We start from the raw sequence: 11,875 nt of genomic DNA, 5'->3' as shown, positions 1-11,875 counted from the left end.
ATTTCATGAATTGCGCAAACATTTTATCTTTGGTCTCTATTTTGCGTAGCAGTTCCTGCGTAACCCACGGCTTCTTAGGATTGCGTTTGCGCGGACGGACTTGCGGAAAACATTTATCATAGAAAGTTTTTATTTTGAACGAAAATGCATTATACGCCACATTGACGTCTTTTAAAGATAGCACATCGTCCCAACTTGTTTCATATAGCATCGAACGAAAACGGTCAAGTGTGGTGATATCAATGCGTCGAAAATGTGGAGAGGATGCTGCGGGAACTCGATAAGGGCATTCAGCTTGGACGAAAGCAAAAACAGGGAGATGGTCACTTAGGTAGGACGGTACAGTGCCAGATTTCTTTTCGCATTTTTCTGCGTTCGTGATTACAATATGAATGGAGGAAGACGTGGAGCACGTGATGCGTGTAGGTACTTCGATAAGATTGAAAAAGCCATAGGTATCTAGTAAGCTTATGAATTCTCGTTGTGGTGCTGAATCACATCGCGTATCAATATTCAAATCACCGAATAAATATAACACTTGCTGGTTTGCTATTACAAAATGAAACAGGCTTTCGAGAAAGTCTAGGCAGCCTTTAAAATTTCCATCAGGAGGACGGTATAGAACGATGAAAAGGTTATTTCTACCTTCTACTGTCAGTATTTCAATATCTGGGGTAGAAACTGTGAATAGTTTGTTTTCTGCTGCAGCTAGTGTGTTCAATATCTGTAACGACACTCCGCCACCTCGGCGCCCAGGTATATTGAAAACAAAATGTGTATAGTTACTTAGAACTAAATAGTTTGCGTCATCTTGATACCAGGTCTCGGTAAACATAATAACATCAAAAGAAAATTTGAAAACAGAAAAAGGGCTTCTATTTCATCAATATTGTTGTTGATTGAATGACAGTTCAAGTGAAAAAGTTTTACGTCATTTGTGCTGACTAGCTTGTTTAACTGTGCTGGAGTAAGCAGGTGAAAGCAATCCATGATGAAGGATAACTTCTTAGGTCATCTTGGCCACGTCACTGCTATTCGTTACCTTTAACAGCGTGCTGTTTTCAGATTTCCGTGCATAGATATGGCCTCCACGCACCCAGACAAACTTCCAGTTTGATTCGCGCTTCTTATTGACAGCCAGCGCCAGCAAGCGCTTGCGATCTGGGCACAGGCGCTCGTTCACATACACTGAACTCGTTTCCTTAAACCCAAGGTCTGTACATGCAGCCTCATTTTTCGCGCCTTTTCAAGAAAAGCGTCTCGCTTTTTTCGATGCACAAATTGGGCGACTATGTACTTCACTGTTTCGCTTCCATGAACGGCCACCCTATGACATGCGTCAATGTCGGAAGGTGCTACACTTTCACCCACTTTTTCGCAAAGTTTATCCGCGATGTCAAGTAAGTTTTCATCGCTGCTCACGGGTATCCCTTTTATTTCTACATTTGCATTTTGCGAATACTGTTCACAATTTACCAGCCGTGCCTCATAAAATTTGACCTGGGCAGCAAGAGAATCACAGTGATCTCTTAAAATTGCATTTCCTTCACGCAATTCCTTATTTTCCTCGACTGTGCCCTTAAGGTCATCCTTCATCTCATCATATTTCTCACTGATGAATGACATACTGGCTTTTATTTCTCTGAGCTCATTGCGGACGTCGCGTTCAAGAGATTCCCTGAAAGCCTTAAATTCAGCCCTGATTTCTTTCTTCATTTCTTCTAGTGCTAGCGCTAGTTCCTTGCTGATTTTGGACATGATAGTGTGAGACAAGCTGCGAAGAAATCACAAGAGCAGCAGTTTACAAATGGCAGCAGCAGCGTGGCAGCTTGCAACCTGTAAAAATATATAAAGCAAAATGACCAACCTGCAGCAAAGCAAACAGTCGGGTTAGCCCCTGTGTCGGTCGTGCTGCTCAGGCCACTGTCGCCATCGCTGAAGACCCCAGATTTTGAAGCGAAAGTTTCACTACGCTGCCTCGTAACTATTTCGCAGTGCTTGTGGTTTTGCACATCAAGAGAACCAGAGGTCAAACCAAGACTAAGCCATGGTATTACTATGGTGTCCTACAACATGCTACCGCAGGAACCTCAAGGCCAATGTCAATGGTCAAATACAAGGTTGATTAATGATATCATGACGTCAGTGATGAAGTAATATTCAATGTTTTTTTTAAAGCAAAGGAAAGGTGCCTAACTGGCCCCCTGGGACAGTGCACACCTCAGCCACGCATTAACCTACGTGGCGGTAGTGACAGATGTGCGCTATATGCGTTGGCATTGACAGCACTGTGGCAGAAACGCCGCGTCGTCTTCTTTGTGTTCATTGGCGTTGGCGTTGATAATGCGTGATCCTTCTCTCGAGCAGTGGGAGGCCGTGTTGGCCAGCTCAGACCCGGTCGTCCACAATAGGGCCGTGGAGTGGGCCGCCCAGGTCGCTGTCAGCCATGGGTTGATGGCCATCTAGCGGAGAATCGTGCGCACATGCGTTCTTACTAAAATAAAGTTTTCCCATCCACTCATCCATGGCGTTGACACGGTTCTAGATCGATCATTTTGAGGAAAGGAAGGGTGCATAACTGGCTCCCTGAGTCTGTGGACGCCTCAGTCGCGCTTTGAGGTGCGCGGCTGGCGGTGGTAAGAGAGGTATGGGCTGTATGCATCGGCGCTGACAACGTTGTGGCAGACACGCGGCACTGCAGCAATAGGCCGCAGCGTTCAAATGGGTGACCATCTTCTGGCGTTCAACAATTTACTGCCACCTGCCAGGATGACAGGGTGAGCGAGTTGCCTATCCAGTGTTCAGAACGCACTCAACGTTACCGACGCCAAGCTGCGTGTAGTTGCCCCATACACCACAGCTTTCGCTCTGTAACTAGGTTCAGCAGTGGTTGAACCGCGGCTGTCTTTTTTTGTTCAGGGACCAAGACAAGATCAACTGGAACTTATCGAGACCAATATCAAGGCCGTGAGTTCGCTGTTTTTCCACTTACGCATTTCCTGGCATTCGAGGGATCGTTGCACTCCGCGCAGGCGTGACCATATTCTCCTTCGCCCCTCAGGGACATAGAGCGGTTGTGTTCCTTAATGTTGCATTTGCGTCGTTGCGTTCAGTCGGACATAACCCGTGCTGTTCAATCGCGTTTTCACATGTTGTAATGCCACATTTCTTCATGCTTCCCCGCAAGAGTAAATTATTTCGCCCCTATAAATAAATAATCCTTTCACGAGACACATTTTGTAGCGAGAGCTACAGTGGGCAGCCAGTCGAGCATTTCGCGGTGCATGGAAGAGGAATGTTGTGCGCATGCGCCGTTACCATGGCAACCGGAGAGGAGCAAGGTGCGGCATGCGCTTCGCCGTTGCCAGGGCAGCGTCCGCGCCACCGTGGGAGCCGAGTGTGACGTCACGCGGATTAGCAGCTGTGCGCATGCGCCGATATCATGGTAACCAAGGAGTCCCCACAGTTGCGCCGCGTTCTTCGTTGCCGCCTCACCGTACGCCACTCTATCGCCCGAACCGCGGCGGAGATGTAGTGGGCGTGTGCATCACAACGTTTGACATGCATGCAGAGAAGGAGAATCCAGCCGCTTCTAAATGGCGGAATAGACAAGAGAAGATTAACTCTTCCGATCCTGAGATTGTCGCCTGGCAGTTGGCTTGAACCAAATAAGAACGCTGGAGTCTGTGTAAGTGAAATAAGGTATCACCGCCGTCACAAATCTCCTTTCGATCGCGGTGAATGGCGAGGCCTGCTGTGTTCAGCTTCTGGAGAGCGCCATTATCATCCAAGAAGTTTATGTGGTACCGGGAATATCTGTCCAGCAGACGATCGATGTGGTTGCCACGTGTATGCCAGCCTATGCCACAGTTTCACAGTTGTGTGTGACTTTGGGCGATTTCAACAGGAAAGAGGACTTTCTTAGTCTGTGTATGAAAACTAAGTTTGATTTTAATACAGCTCCGGGCCCTCACGTCCAGACTACACAATGGGGAACTACTATAGACCTTGTATACGAAAGAGATTCCACCAAATCAAAATACTGTATAGATAAAATTGGGACCGCTGCATGCTACTTCACAGGTCATCGGGCAGTCTTAGTCTCTGTGAAGCGAAATGAATAAAACATTTGTATACCCAATGTCTCTCATTGCTAAACATGCAGTGACCACAACAAGCTCGGCCAGGGAAACATACCTCTCGCTACGTATATCCTGGCATAGCCGAGCTAAGCCACTGTGAATTTTTTTTAATTTGCAAGACGAGCTATTGCGCCACCAGTCGGCGCTAGTTAGCCGGTGCAAAGGAAAAAAACTGAGAATAGTGGCAACAACCACTGCGCCCTTTCAAAGGGGACGCTCCTACCTTCCATCCATCCATCCATTCGGGACTCCGGGATGTCTCCTCATCCTGAATTGCGTTTCTCGAGTTTTAGGTTGTCATTGCTGTTACTTCTGTTGTATTATTTTGTATTTTTCCTAGTTTTCGTTATGCTTGCCGCTGCCTAGAAACTTCGGAAAATCCCTGTGGTGAGTTTATCGCTTTTATTGCTCGATTTGTAACGTTATCAGTCCGCGTTGCACAATCCATATCATGTGCAACGCACTGATCATACCCTACTCCTGTGAACGCAAATATTTGAGAGCTCCGGACCTCAAATCTCAACGTGGTTCTGCTATTGTTCCGAAACGTCACGTTGGACAGGTGGCGACGCTTTCTGGGGTGATGCCCCCCCCCCCTCCAACTGCCCCCTGTGTGCGATATTTTTCGTTGTAAAGCATGTGTCCTTGCTTTTTAGGCTTAGCACGGCTGATGAGATGAAGAGCCCACGGGGACTAAAGGGAACACGTGGTGGCGCTTCCGGCCATGCCTTTCCAACAGTTCTTTAAAGTTGTAAACTACCTATCCAAGGGGCAGGGCTAGGTGATGATGAAATGAATTTTTTATTTCAAGCCGCATATCGGATACCTTACGGGCAACTCTGGTGCTCTGTGATTGTTTTACTGTATTACTAAACGGTTGGGACGCGACGAAAATGACCCAGCTTGCTATGTGGCAGCCAACGCACCGTTCGCTAGTGAGCTGCCGCTGTTCGTGCTATCAGAAGGAGCTTGCTCCTCTTGTATGGTCTTGCGCCATGGCGCTGTGGTCGGTGCGTAGAAGATGCAGTGCCTTTGAACGGAGATCCTCAGCGCAGGTTCCTTGCACAGCTCCAAGAGTTGTCATGCTAGAATTGTGCGTTCTCTCGCGAAGCGCACTTTATAATATCTGCGACATTTAGCTGACCGATTCCTGATGACTCAGGTGATCTAGGAGCCTGCTGAAAATGTTTGGACAGAACCGACGTTGGGAAGAGCGCTTACAAAATCCGCGCCTGCCCTTCGGCACCTTCGTCTGCGGCAATGACATAACTGCGCTCTGTGTTTGTGTTTCGCACGAGAAGTATGTGCTTATGATCACAAACAGCTACTGCGACTGGACAGATGACATGGCCGTTAGAGCCGACTATGATGTTTTGAGCCTCTGCAGAGGATACCTAGCAGTCAGAGTTCGATGACGCCTCTACAAGACGTCGCTTGCCGCTTTTGATGCTGAAGAATGGCTGGAAAGATTCGACCAACTCTTGCTGGAATGCGTAGTAGCCACACCTTCCCTCTCAGACCCGGCAAAGCCACTTTTTGGTGACTTGTTCAGACTTGCGGCCGGAAGTTTGCACCCCGAAGGGATTTTCTTGGAGACAAGTAGGCATGATCGCCTTATCAGAAGTGTCGGACTTGACGACGGACACTTAAAGTCGACTTTCTGCCTCATGGCCCACCTGGCAAATTAGCTCTCTGCTGAAGACGGGAAGGCTCTTTATGAAGCGGGGCTCAATGCAAGTTTTTGAGCCCTCTGCTGAGCACACTGTCAGCCGTAGCCGTCACCACCTCATGGCCTTGTGTCGTGAGCTCGAGAAAACCAGGCTGGCATCAATGCTTCTCACGTCGTTCGCAGGAGAACTGCGCTGCCCTAGCCCGGCCAACCTGGAGAAGCTCCGCACCAGAGCGTATACGCGCCAGGGCGTCCTCAGACCGTAGTTCGCTACCCTTGCCGTCGCGCCATACACTCTTCATCTGAGGGCGGGTGATGATGCTCCAAAATAGGACGTGTTCTTCTTGGAGCAGACATTCATGATTCGTACAAAATATACCTGGCTGGAGTCTGTCCCTCTGCTGAGAAGGTTCGTCAGAGAAACCACCTCAACCGAGTGCTGGCAGTAGGGACATCTGCGACTGCGCTAGGAAACTGATGGATTTCTACCTGGCAAACAAGACCTCTCCGGCAACCGCGCAGAAGTCGGCTCCTTGGTGTCGGGTCGTAGACCCAGCTTTCTTCAGGGGGCTGGAGCGGGCGGAGGTGCGGAGCTATGCGCTCAAGGTCATGTTCTTCCAAGGACGCCAAGCAAAAGGCGTGCGGTACACGATATAGAGATATTTTGCGTTCGAAACGATGCCCGGACCTCAAGTAGATAAAGCACGCGCCTGGGCAAAGAATTCCGCAATCGCTTCAAAGAGAGACAGCTGCGCCCGGAGGGAACCGGTACTTCCAGTGCTGCCAACTAAAAGGACGTAATTGCGCTCGGAGAGTTGTGCAACGGCTTGAGTATGCCGTAAAGATTTATGTTTTAATTACAGCGATTCCCCCCAAGAAATCTCCTCGTTCTTACTTCTGTTTAGTGCATTACTGCCTGAAAAACGGCCTTTCATTGGCATGAGATGGCACTGTACTTTTTCCATTGTGCGTTTTCCTGTATTTTCCGTTTGTGAATGGAAAATAAAGCACACATATGCTATTACTGTGTCTATTTACTCTATGCCTTAGTTACGCGGTCGATTCCGCGCACTGTTCAACTGAGCGGAAATGCTTCATCTAACTTGATGAATTACACGGAAACTTTCGACGGGAGCTGCGTGTGGCGGAGCGCCTCATTTGGCTATCTCCCACATCCGGCTAGGCTCCTTTTCATGCCTCTGCGGGCCTGCTTTACAGTAGCATACTTTCATCACCGGTCACAGGAGTCCAGTACGGTGAACGCATTACCGCCTCTAGAGGAGACCGCAGCGGTGGCCAAGTGGTTGAGAATCCGCCTCGCATGCGGGAGGTGTGGGGCTCGATCTCCAGTGCCGCCGGGTACCCACCGGTGATACACTGGGTACAAGCGTTCCCCTGGCCTAGTGCTCGGCTTATTTAGGGTGAAATGCTTGGGAATAGGTCTTTGGACCCCACCTTGAGAAGTTGAAAATACCTTCTGCCATGGCGCTCTTTGGTCATAGATGCCCTTGCGCCATGAAAATCCATATTCATCCTTCATCACCTCCTTTAGAGGAGGCTATGGTTTAGGTCACCCGTAAAGTAAATATCGCCCAAAGGGTACTGAATCGAAGCATCGCGAAAGCGCATCGTTTGGATTTGAAAGGTCCAAGAGCCGAGATGACGAAGCCTTCACCCAACTTCCTGACAGTGGCCAGTGGCCGGGACTCGAGCCATGATCGAGTACCGCGGTATGAGGCGCGTCTGTTCCCGCTGCGGAGGAGAGCGCCACTTTCGTGCTGCCTGCAAGGCGGTGCGCTGCGGTCGGTGCGGCGCTTACGGGCACGTAGGAGCGGAGTGCAGGCCGGTGTGCAAGCGCTGCGGTGGGGCCCATCCGACGCCCGACTGTGTCCGGCCGCGGTCCTACGCGGTGGCTGTGACATCCGCGTCTGCATGGCGATTAACCCGGGCTGGCGGAAACATCTTAGGCAGCTGGCGCCTATTCCAGTGGCGCGCCGGAGGAGGCGCAGCGAGCCTGGCCGAGCTTGCTGTCCAGCTGGACGACGCCGTGACCAGCCCTGCTGATGACCAGGCAGCTAAAGGAGCTGACAGTCTCTTCGTCATACTAGTCCGTGGCGGAGCAGTCGGAGAGCGCTTCCGACGCCGAGAAGTTGACTTCGGCGGACGCCGACGATTCGCTGGGCGAGTCGTCTCCAGAGGAAGACCTCAGCTTGGAGGTCTCCCTCTTCGACTTGTCGACGGTCGAGCAGCACGACGGCACGGAGGCGGGCACCGAAGTCGCCTGCCTCGTCCGCCCCTGTGACGCCCTATACACACCAGTGAAGGGCGCCCAGGGCAGCGACAGCGCGAGCGAGTCGAGACCGCAGGCGCCGCACATCACGGTCACCCTGCCCCCCGCGGGGCCCGTGCGCAGCGAAGGTTCGGGTGGGTATCCGGAAGGTCCTAGACCTGGAGGACTCCAAGCGACAACTATCGTCATCGTCTGAGGTCGGTGCGCCTTCGTCTTCTGGCACGATGGCGCTGAAGAAGAAAGCCAGGACGGCGGAAGAGGATCACGTCCTCATGGACGTCACTGGAAACGATTAGTTTCTGCCATGGAGCCCTCGCCCAGCCCAACTGGCCTTAGCGGCCCTCCTCCTCCCCTGATCGGCAGCGACTCGGGCGCCGCCTTTCTGGTGCTCGCCCAGCGCCGCTAACTTATCGGCCACGCTGGCTTCGTCAGGGCGATTGGCGAACGGTGAAGTGTGCGTGTCCTGCGGAGTGTGTGCGTGTGTGCGTGTGACGGTGTTTGTGTTTGCACAGCCGCGTGTGCCGCACGGACCTTTCCAAGGCCCGCGACGATCAGCGCATCGTCGCCTGCCTGCTGCCGCCAGAGAGCCGACCGCCGGATCCCCAGGAGCTTCGCTGCCTCCCGGGTGCTGCCCCTATGCCGGTGTATGGTCATGCCAATAGATTCTGCCCCACGAGCTTTTCCGTGATTCCATTGTAGTTGCGTAGTTTTGTTGTCCGGGTTTTTTCTTTTGCCTTCATGATTGCATCTATTCGTTCTGCTTCCTTTAACGCACAAGGCTTTCGCCATCGCGACAAGCAGCGGGAGGTGCTCCACCTAGCACGCTCCCATCACGTAGATGTTTTGTTTTTGCAGGAATGCAATTTTCGTACTCCTGCCGACGTTTTGAATTTTCGTTCCAGTTTTAATGTCGATTCCTTCTTTTTGTTAACGGACTCGCGGCGTTGTGGCGTGGGCGTGGTCTTCGTCTCGCCGGCGTACAGGTCTAGGGCACATTGTAGTTTTGGCATTGATGGTCGCGTCATTACAGTAGATGTGTTTTTGGACGGCCGGAGTGTTCGTTTTGTTAACGTTTATGCGCCCGTAACGCGTAGCTTGACGAACGATTTCTTCCGGTCGATCGCATCCTACGTTCTCGATGATGTGCCCCATAACTTGCTCGGGGATTTCAACTGTGTCCTCGACTCGGTGCTTGATGTCAGGGGGCCGGCCCACGGTGCCTGTAACTACTACGCGAAAGAGCTGGGCAATTTAGTTCGCCAGCTGTCTCCAGGACGCGTGGGTCGCCCTTCATGGCGATGTTCTTGCCACCACGCGTGTCCGGGGCAAGAGCGCGAGCAGGATAGATCGCGTCTGCTTTCCCTCCGCTCTGGTGTCGAGTTTGCTAGAGTGTGCGGTAGTGCCGTTCCCGCAGGGAACGCGTAAACTCAAGCGACCACTTCCCCTGGTCTGTGTCTCTTTGCGGGCTACGCCCGGTCGCACCACCGGCCCCCTCACGTGGCGCATGGATGTTTCCGTTGTACACGATAACATGTGCCTCGCGGGAATTCGTGCTGAGTTGGCGGCTTCAGTTGATGCGGCTGGAGACTTTCCTCCCAAAGTGTGGGATGCTTTGAAAGCTTCGTGGAGGGATGTGTTGATTCGTGCAGGGAAAGCCCGCCGTGTCCGTCCGACTGGCGCGCTTAACGACATCATGCGCCGTACTCGCATCGTGAAGGAGGGCTGGGAGCTGACTTCTGGACACTTTGTGCGTGAGATACCACCGCGTCTTGGAGGAGGAGAGTGCGCTTGCATCACGTTTGGCGGGAGGGTGTCAACTGCCGTTGGATGACGTCGTCGATCTCGGTTACGCACGCTCCCTTAGCCAAAGGAACGCACGCCCGCTGCGTATCGAGGAGGTGTCACGCAGACGGCGCGACTTCGACGGTGCCTTCCCAGATCCAGCGTGTTTTCGCGTCGCACTTTGCGGCGCTTAGTGTCAGCCTTCTACTCTGTCATTTTCGACATCGTCGGGAGCCTGCTGCTCAGGCTGGTGAACGGTCTTTTGGTGTCGCGGCAGAAGCCAGCCTCTTTGAGTGTTGGCCGAATTGTGTTGCTGTTGAAAGAAGGCATGCCACCATCGCAGCCCGGGTGCTGGAGGCCCATTACTCTCCTCAACAGCTAGCGATTACAAGCTGGTTGCCGCGCGACTGGTCAGGTGGTTGCGGACCTTTTTAGACAGTCTGGTGAGCACGTTCCAATCATGCGCCGTTCCGGGGCGATCTCTCTTCGCCTCGCTCACGTTAACGCGGGACGCATTTGCTTACGCCTGCTCGAAACGGGTAAGCGGAGTCTTCGTTTTGCTCGATCAGGCCAACGCAATTGACAGCGTGGAGCACGCCTACCTTTCTATGGTGCTGCGCTGCTTTGGTCTGCCGGCAGATTTCGTCCACGTCGTGCAGCTGTTATACAGCGGCCTGACAAGCCGCACTGTTGCCGGCGAGTTCGCGGTGACGCGGGGAGTGTGGAAGGGGTGCTCCCCGCCGCGGTGGCTCAGTGGTTAGGGCGCTCGACTACTGATCCGGAGTTTTCGGGTTCAAACCCGACCGCGGCGGCTGCGTTTTTATGGAGGAAAAACGCTAAGGCGCCCGTGTGCTGTGCGATGTCAGTGCACGTTAAAGATCCCCAGGTGGTCAAAATTACGCCGGAGCCCTCCACTACGGCACCTATTCCTTTCTTCCTTCACTCCCTCCTTTATCCCTTCCCTTACGTCGCGGTTCAGGTGTCCAAAGATATATGCGACAGATACTGCGCCATTTCCTTTCCCCAAAAAAACCAATTATCAGGGGTGCCCGCTTTCGCCGGCCCACATTGTGCTGTCACTCGACCCTCTCTTACGGAGCGCAGTGTTGGAGAGGCGCATTCGCGGCTTCCCCATGGTTGGTCATGAGTCTACTGTTGTCTCCTGCTACACGGACGACACTTCTGTCTTTGCCAGGGATGCGGACAGCTTCCTTGCTTTCCTGCAGAATTTTGAGCAATACTCCTCTCTCAGGTGCCGAGCTTAACCCGAACAGAAGCAGTGCTCTCGCCTTTGGCTCCTTTCGAGGTCCCCTGCCCACGGCGGTGCCCTTCGTGGACACCGAGCTGGTTCTGGGGATCCTGTTCCAGCCGGGAGTCTTACCCCGCGCCTGGGACGAGGCAGTGTCGCGTGCGTCCCGGGTTCTGGCGGAAGCCGCGCCCTACCATTTTTCGTTGCACTCGAAGGTGACGACTGTCAAGACGCGAGTTGGCGCATTCGCCTTCTACGTCGCGCGCATGGCAACCATGCCGCGCCATGCAGCGGGACAGCTTGCGTCCCTTATTGGCACTTTTGTGTAGACGGTGGCCCCGCACTTGTCGCTCGTCACTTCCTCGAATTGCCTGTTAGTAAGGGAGACCTGAGCTCCCATCCGTCAAAGTCTTGGGAGGTAGACTTGTGTTCAGTCTTTTGGAATCGGGGTGGCACCCAAGCTGCGGTCTTATGCTTTATTGGATGGCTTCCGGGCGCCGCGTCTTTTCGCCCCTCCGGTACTCGGGTCCGCGCGCTGAGAGGAAGTCTCCCTATTACAGGGCACTGGCGGGCTTAAAGTCGGCCTTGGGGACTGATGCCCCCGACATTTATATTTTTAGAGACAGCTGCCTCTAAGGTGAGTGAGCGAGGTGGTCTGTTGCAGCCATCTCACTCAGCATGATCAGACAAAGGCCTCAGTGTCCAAATGGAGAGCCTGAGCAGTCACCAAGCTGCCATATAAG

Source organism: Amblyomma americanum, chromosome 6 (assembly GCF_052857255.1).
Source record: "Amblyomma americanum isolate KBUSLIRL-KWMA chromosome 6, ASM5285725v1, whole genome shotgun sequence".
In the NCBI taxonomy this organism is placed as follows: domain Eukaryota; kingdom Metazoa; phylum Arthropoda; class Arachnida; order Ixodida; family Ixodidae; genus Amblyomma; species Amblyomma americanum.
Note: the sequence above shows the minus strand (reverse complement) of the source record.